The sequence below is a fragment of the Haliaeetus albicilla genome, chromosome Z, assembly GCF_947461875.1.
Source record: "Haliaeetus albicilla chromosome Z, bHalAlb1.1, whole genome shotgun sequence".
Lineage (NCBI taxonomy): Eukaryota > Metazoa > Chordata > Aves > Accipitriformes > Accipitridae > Haliaeetus > Haliaeetus albicilla.
In genome coordinates this window covers 43201274-43209659 of record NC_091516.1, presented here as the reverse complement: position 1 = coordinate 43209659, position 8386 = coordinate 43201274, and the positions used below count along the sequence as shown (strand labels likewise).

At 42.6% G+C, this 8386-nt stretch overlaps 1 long non-coding RNA gene across 1 annotated transcript in view; it reads right to left on the bottom strand.

The window, feature by feature from the left end:
• Nucleotides 1-426: 426 nt before the first annotated feature.
• LOC138683924 (uncharacterized) overlaps nucleotides 427-8386 on the bottom strand; it is a 58389-nt gene continuing 50429 nt past the window's right edge. The window contains exon 3 of the long non-coding RNA XR_011323394.1: nucleotides 427-534. This is a non-coding gene — a long non-coding RNA (uncharacterized lncRNA). The remainder of the gene's footprint in view (nucleotides 535-8386) is intronic.

The window sequence follows — 8386 nt, the reverse complement described above, 5'->3', positions numbered from 1 at the left end:
TAACAGGTGGATATAGCGCTTCAGCTTTTTGGAAGAAGTCAGTAAACTAGCATCTTTTTTTTGGAAATTACACCCTTTCCTAGTGCTCTCTCGATAACAATCACATCAAATCTTCCCTTAGTGACCGTCATATCCTATTTTTGGTTTCTCCTAGACTCCAATCTCCCTTTCTTGTCTGCTGGCCTGTGTCAAAAGCAATTGCCTCGGCATATCCGTTCCTTTGGCTGTCTCCCTAATTACCAGCTCAGTCCTTGTTCCTGGAGCTACCTCCATAGTCCTTTGTCGTCCTCCATTCATTTACCTGAGTATCAATTGCCTAACCCTGCCTTACTTGCCTATTTACAACTCTGTGAATCTACACAAGGTCCTCCAAAATAGCAGCACCAGCCTTATTTCTTAAAATAACTCAGGCGACTTCTGTATAAACCACCTCTTGTCCCCTTTTCCTAATGTGTTGACATATTCACCTGCTCCTTCATGTAGGCACTATCCGTCTTGAAGATCTTCAAACGCTTTGCAAGGGCTAAACATGACCTCAGATAAATGTGGGGTTTTTTTTAAAACAATCTAAGGCAAGGACTGACATTTCCCGATTTCCCTAAACCAGAAAAGACCCTGAGCTGTGGATTTCAAAGTTCCCACAAGCTGTGCCTGTCTACCTGGCAGGCTACTTATGCTATTTTATTACACTGTGTTTGTGCAACTAACAGACAAAATATGATTTCCATTCCCACGACCCCAATAATGTTATGAATTCTAGCTGCAGTAGTTTTTTGATTCCAACACTAAAGGTTTTTTTCCCTAAAACGGAATATACCCGCCTTTGTAGAACGCTGCGGTAAGCTTGCCTATCTTTTGTTCATTCCTTGGGGACTGAGCTGTGCGTAATGTTTCAATTACCTTTCTTCTGCTGCAGAGATTATTGGATCCGGAGTTTCAAGGGACTGTGAAATTACCAGATATGTAGACAGAAAACCAATACCTCACGAGCCAAGAATTTGCTGGGTGTAACTTATAGCGCTTAAACAACTTAACTCCTGGCAGTTAATGGCCCTAATGGTATATTTATTAGACAAGTAAGGGAAAGTAAAGAAAATTACATGAATGGTTAATGAAGACACTAATAGAAGCTACATGAAAGTTCTGAATTCTCTTCTCAGGAACTACTAAGTGGCTCTTGTGAACCACAAGTGGATCTGTGGTTGATCTGATACGTGAGTTCAGTTAATCAATAGGCTTTATTGCATTTCCTAGCATAAAGAAGATCTAATTAGTCTAAACAAAGGAAGTAAAGGACTGCAGTGCAATTTTTTTCTGAAATAATCCATCTAGTTCACAGCCTGAAATGAAACCATAAAATGAGCCACAATGTGAATTTCAGCTCCGCAAAGAAACGTCCTTGCTGTAAACTGATTTCTTATGCTTTGTGTGGTGTCTGTTTGATTACCTCTTTTGGACAAAAATCCGAAGTAGTATAAGGAAGACCAGATGCCCAGCAGCGTATAGAAGTGTTTTCTTCTTGCCATCAGCTAAGCGACACCAATTTATATCTCCGGAGGGCTAAAAGCTGAGTACTTATCCCCAGCATGCTAAGGGAAAACATACATATTTTAAAATCAAGTCACCATTTTCTAACTAGGACTCAGGACTTTGCAGATACAGAGGCCACGTCATACCAGTTAAAGGACTCATCACTGCTGAGTCTGACATATCTCTTTTAGCTTTTAGACTGTCTTGAGATTCTCTTCTCAGGTATGTGTCTAATACTTCAGTTCCCAGGTGATAAACAAGTGAAACCACCAGATGACTGCTGGGCTAACCAAAAGTACAGATTTGATGTACTAGCCAGAATAGCTGCAAGAGGAGAGAACCAAGAAGCCTTCTGGCACAAAAACTAACCAGACAAAATACTTGGGATAAACATAAATTGGCAGAGTGACTTCACTTGTGTCATGTGGCTGTGATATCTTTTAATTTGATAGTAGGAGACGTACTCCCAGATTCCCTGTATTGTCAGACAACAGCTGTCAGGTACCATCCAATACTTTTTTTTTTTTGACCAGCATAATAAATAGTCATGTTTGAAGTGCTAGTATCCAACTTCTCCAGCTATGTATCAGGTTAAGACATCAAAAGGAATATCTGTGTCTAAAGATACAAAGAAACAGTAGCACAAACTGAACGATACAATACAACATGTTCTTTATTTATTCAGTGCCAAACCAGAGAAATCAGCAGTTTCAAATTCCTCTTAGAGGGCCAAGCTCTAAAAGATTTGCAAAGACTTACATTTTACTCTGCTATACGCTCTCATTAGCTCTTTAACTGAAGAATGGCTGGCGATCACTTACATCTTGAAGTTTCATATTACTATTGGAAGAGGAGAATTATTGGCACGGAAGGTATAGCAGAAAAAAACTTACCATTTGACCAAGAGGAAGGTAAGGAATATGAGATGTGCTTTGCACAGAGCCCTGATTAACCTCATAGGGCTTGAGCTTATCTGGTGCCTGTCAGACTTTGCAGCTCCCTCCCAAGAGCAAAGAAGCACGAAAAAACCATTAGCATTTTGCCTTTCGCCACAAGGCAGTCTTATTCATCGCAGCCCCTTCCCAAAGCTGGGGACAGCTGCAAAGCTGTCAGGCAGCAGCTTATGAGTGGAGGGTAGATGAGTGGATGGCTAACGAATCCTGGGGATCAGAGGCTCAGATACAGGACTCAAATCCATATCACAGGATAAATTTACTCTGTTACATGTACTAACTGAGTTTATATGATACAAGCTATACTCAGCTCCATAAATGACAGCAATATCTGACAATACTGCTGGGCTACTTAGAAGAGTTTATCCCATCCTTCGTGGAAATATTGATGAGTAAACAAATCCCTTATTCTTACTTCTGCTTTTGGAAGCTAGAATTTTAAACTACACTGAACGATGCAATTCTCACACACCCCAAGCAGCCAGATGGCTTAATAAAATATTGGCGGTTCCATTGCCTGTGATGGGAAAAAATATCTAGCTTCTGAAAAAATATGTACCTGTATGACTCATTAGCTGCAAGACAAGGGCCTCTCTACTATAATTAAAGAGCCTATCTTCATATTAATATCTTCTTCACTGATTGCATTCCAAGAGGCTACCTGCTATGGTAACTGACTTAATCTGTTTTTTATGTTTTTTTATATAACATGGTGTATTAAAGAATTAAAAATAGCACAGCCTAATTGGCTTACAAGCAAATAGGATCACTCTGAAAAACGATTATCAGTCCAACAGTTCAGCAAATATGATAAAGCACTCCTCCCAGAAGCCAGGAAGGGACACAGTCCCTCCACGCAGCTCCTCAATTATACAAATGAAGCTAAAAGGGATGATTCACATAACAAGTGGAGGAGCTCCTCCGTGAGGGCTGAGCCCTCACCTCGCCTTGCTAACCGGCTTGGAATATAGGTAAGGCCTCGCCTCCTGACAATACCTCATCTCCCGACTCTGGGCTTCACCTGGCTGTGGTTTGCAGGTGCTTCTCTGCAGGATTACATTTTTCACATTCAGTTCCGTTCCACGGTAAATTTTTTATTAAAGTTTGAGCTGAAGCAGTGTAGACATTTTGCATACAAGACAAGTGGATAAAATACACTTTCCCACAATAAAAAATGAATGCTATCTGCTCTGAAAAAAACTCTATTCAAAACACACAGCACCGGGAAAGTGAAATTTAACAGCAAAAGAAGGATAGTTTTGATAAAATGACTCACAGCGGCAGGTGCTGTGCTCATCAGAGTTGGGAAGGGCACTGCTAAGGTCTGGTGGGGATGTGCCGAACAGGGCTTAGAGATCAGGTAAAACCACCACCTGGCCTTGGCCTCGCAGGCATCCTTTCGAGGGGTGGCTCACGTTGGGAGAGTGAGCCCCCTGCATGAAGCAATGCACTTACCAAGCTGGTAGAGAGAAGCAATTTTAACAGATCCTCCCTCAATCATTTCTGATTGTGAAATGAACAGACCTTGCTGTTTAAATGAAAAAAGATCCCCAAAATCTCAAATGGTTAAACATGCAATTTATTTCAGTTTCTTTCCCCTGTTTCTCAGAAGTTGCACTTCAGAGCTTTGCCTCTGCCTTCTCTTAGGCCCTGCCTGATTATTTAGAATGCAAAACCTCTGGAGAAGGGACTGTCTCTTACAACAGGTGTCAGCAGTGCCTAACATAATGGAGCTTTTATCTTAGATATTCGTTGGCACTAATAAAAAAATTAATAATAACACAGTTAAGCAATTCTATGGGATATCTCCATCTAAGTTGCAGAAGGAAGACCTCAAAAACAAGAAAGAGCCACATTGGTACTAGATGTAAAACGTGATTGTTTTCCCATGCGATGCTTTTATGAACTGTTCTGATGCTTATTCAGCTACCATATCTGACCCGCAAGATACCACACTCCCAAGCACTCAATAAACAGACCAGACCTTCTGCTCCCTCACCCAGCCAATCGGAACCTGGCTTAAACTCCCAGGATTTCTTAATGCATTGCTTTTCAAAGTGCTGCCACCACTCAAAGTACATGTATTGGGAGACAGAATAATAGGGTCTTAGTCAAATTTAAAAAAATTCCTCCCAGGAAGGAGTTAATTTCAGCACCAGTTTTTGATTTTTCTGGTTCAGTGATTGACAGCAAAAATTGCACATTCCATCGAGATGTCAAAAGTCAATAAAAATCTGTTTAAAAAAACTGATAATTTGCTGATGTGGTTCCACCTGCAGGAGAATGAATGCAGCTTGGCTCCCATTAATGCCGTTTGCAGTGTAGATCTACTAGCACTGAGCAGAGGCCGATGTCACACAGAGACCCCCTCTACTCTTTCTTCTACCTGGATTTTCCATAATTTTTTCACACTTAACATCTTCCAAAACCCTGGTCCTCTGCCAAATTTAGGTGAAAGCAGCTGGTTCAAAAAAGGTGGTTGGTTTGAGAGAGACTGACAGACATACAACAGGTCAGTGCAGATGGGACAGGAGCATTGCAAAAATATCCCACACCATTGTGTACATGACAGGCTCTGCTTTCACTTTGCCCTAAGGAAGGCGAGTGGAAAAGAAGGAAGTATACTGGTTCTTTTCCTGTGAACACCACTGTGTTGACCCAGTGGGGCACCTGCAGGCAGGTCAGTGGTTCATCCACCCCAATGAGCAGCACACTGCCTCCTCTCACCACAGCATGTGCCATTGACTCCCAGAAGCCATAACCCTGAGCAAGACTGCCTTGCTTTGTTATAGCCACGCATAACAGGAAACCCAGACTTATTACAGTCTCTTGTCTGTGGCTGGGTGCTGGAAGAGACAGCACCCATCTGGGCCCTTTTGTCTGCCGCTACACCACATTGCTGCAGCAGAAGGAGGGGAAGAACTGCAGAACCACCCAGGACCTCCCATAGCTCCACTGGGACAAAGAAGGGAAGTAGCAAGTCATTTATTTGTGTGCACGAGTACGGAGCCACATGTGCATTCTGAAAACTCTAGCTTCAGTTTTTCTTACCACTTCTGTACTGCCTGCATCCGCCTGCTTTTATAATATTCCATCATCATTGTACAATCCCCTCCAGCCTCATCGTGCTGCCAAAAGCATCCTGGTACTGAAGTGGTCAGAAATATATGCGCTGTTACACCATTCATACATACCACACCCCACTCCCATTCTTTATACGTAAGAGACTTATGATGGATTGGTTGGTATTTTATGTTTGACGCTATATTAGACTTTTACTTTGCCAACAAATTGAAACCCACTAAGTATTCATACAGCCTACCAAATTTCAATGCCACAAGAGATCCTTTCATATTTGCTTTAGATGGAGAGCATGGCTGACTATTATCTTGATTGCTACCCTACCAGTGTATACACTGATCTCATCATTAGTCTGGTGTCCCTAAATCTCCATACTTACAAATTTTATATTTCGCATAGAATTTTTTCTTCTCTGTTCTACTCCCAGATACTGGATTCAGGGGAAAAAAAATGTTTTAATGAAGGGAAAGATGCCTTTTAATTTCCAGGGAGAGAAGCTTCAAAATGTGAGGTTACTACAGAATCAGATGCCAGAAAGCAAATCACAGAAACATAAACCATACTGATTTTTAAAAAAACCACCCAAAGGTTATTTTAAAGCTGATCTCCTGAATTTTTGGCATTAAACTCACGATCTTTTAAATACTCATCACTCAAGTACTTGTGGTTCACTTCTTTATTAGTAACAGGTTGGTTGAACGTGGAGAGGAAAACCAACAGGTCAGCAATAAAGAGCAAACACATGCCTTGTGGGACTACATGCTCTACAAGTGCTCTCATCTTCTGCTGAAATCACTCCCTCAGGCTTCCTCCAGATCTTTTGCAAAAGCATCTCAGAGACTTTCTGCAAGAGCCTCACGGCATAAAGAGCATGTAGGAGACAAGGTGCATTATTATTTCTGACACATAACCCTGTTCTTTAGCCTCCAACCAGGGAAGAAACTTTTTTGTTCCTATTTGGCCACGATTGAAGGAAACAGATGCTCTCCTCCCATGCAGACATGAGTGCTGTTCTGTTCCCTGGACTGAGCTCTTGCCTTGATGCCTCTTTAGACAAAAGGTTAGAGTTGTTGAGGGCTTTGCCTTCCCCTCCAGGCAGGAGGCCGCTATGTGGAAAAGCCACAGTGAAGCATGGTGTCCTGGCATGAGGGCAAGGTAGGGTCAGGAGCTGGATGATATCTGTGCTAAGCCTGAAAGTCTTTGCTCCGTCAGAGGAGCCATGAGAAGTTTGCTCAAATGAGGAGCATGAATGGAACAGGATTCAGGGCAAATCCATACTCACACCTAGGCTTGGATGCTACTGTGTACAGGCACCACTTTCCAGGATTAGCCCCTTGGTATTTAACACAGAACCAAGGCTTCTGTTCTCTCAGGGCCCCAGTTCTACAGGGTGCTAAGGCCAGTGAGTGCTGCAGGTGTAGGTTCATAAATCATTGCCATGCACACACTAGCATCATCCTCTGCCGTCCAACATGGCCTGTCTGTACTGTGGTCTGCATGCACATACAAACAAGAGGCTCCTTTGCTCTGATAAGCTTCAAGAGTATGCAATTTTTTTCCTGGCTCCTGGGGCTGGTGTGAGGTGAACACCGCGTTTCTTGCTCCATGGACCCTGATAGCTCCAAAGATACTGCTGCTCTTTATTTCCTGATTGTGTATTTTGAAGATTGAATCTTGATGACAGAGAACAGGGAGCCAGGCTTCAGGGAGAGATAAAGATGTGATTGTAAAAGTGTTCAAAAGAGGACAGGCATTTACAGAGAGAGCTTAGCCACAGTTACATATCTGGGGATTTAGGTGTATGGTATGCCGCCATGAATTACAGAAAAAACATAAACATGGGGCTTGTCCTAGTCTCCGTTAGAGAGGTACACCATGATTCTAATCAAGCTCCAAAAAACCAGCAATAGAAAAAAAACCTTGTCATTTCCTGTGGGCGGCAATGTACCCAGAAAACATACTTGTCTGCTGCAATCACAGTTATGTTTTTAGAAATCCTAGTGCCCCCTCATTAGCGTTGAAAATAGCTTGCGCAGGGGGAGGAAAGAGCTGGCAGTGGTGTCTCAGCAGAAATGTCTACACCAATATCTACATGATGATGGTACCTCCTAGTCTCCCCGCTGCTCTGCAAGTAAAATGAGAAGTTGCTAGAAGCCCACACAAACCTCCAAAAGCATACCTCATCCAGGTGCTGAAAAGGATCTACAGTCTGGTCAGAAACAAAAAAACCCCTTTGCTTTCTTGCACTGTTCAGAAAACAGGAAGGAAAGCTAAAGATGGACGTACAAAGAGACTAACAGGATGTCTGAAAGAAAGGCTTCGCAAGGCATTGCTCGCCTAAGGAAAACGTCCACCCTGAGAGAGACTATCCTCTGTCCCCCAGGAGCAACGGTGCTGAGATCCATCAAGGCTTTCTGCATCCTCACACTCTGCTTGGAGTTAATCCTTTCCTCTCCCTCTCCCAGTTGCTTTTTTCTTTCATTTCCATCTTGAAAGTTCCTAATAATAAAAAGGAGGCATAAGATCTTTGGGTTGCTGCCTTCATTGATAATGTGTGATATCCATCTACAAATGTCAGAGGATGTTAGAAGGAAGAAGGAGGACAGTAGAGGGAAGACCTAAATGGAGACCAGAAAGGAAAAGCAATGGAGAGAAGGCAAATTATTAGCAGAAAGGCGATGTCAAAATACCACTAGCAATGAGGCTATGGAAGTCGAAGAGATCATGGAGTGAAGGGTACACTCACAAAAGACCTCACTGTGTTGGGATAGTGATTAAGAAACTCGCCAGGGCTGTGTGACCTTTGAGGGTCACCTGGGAAA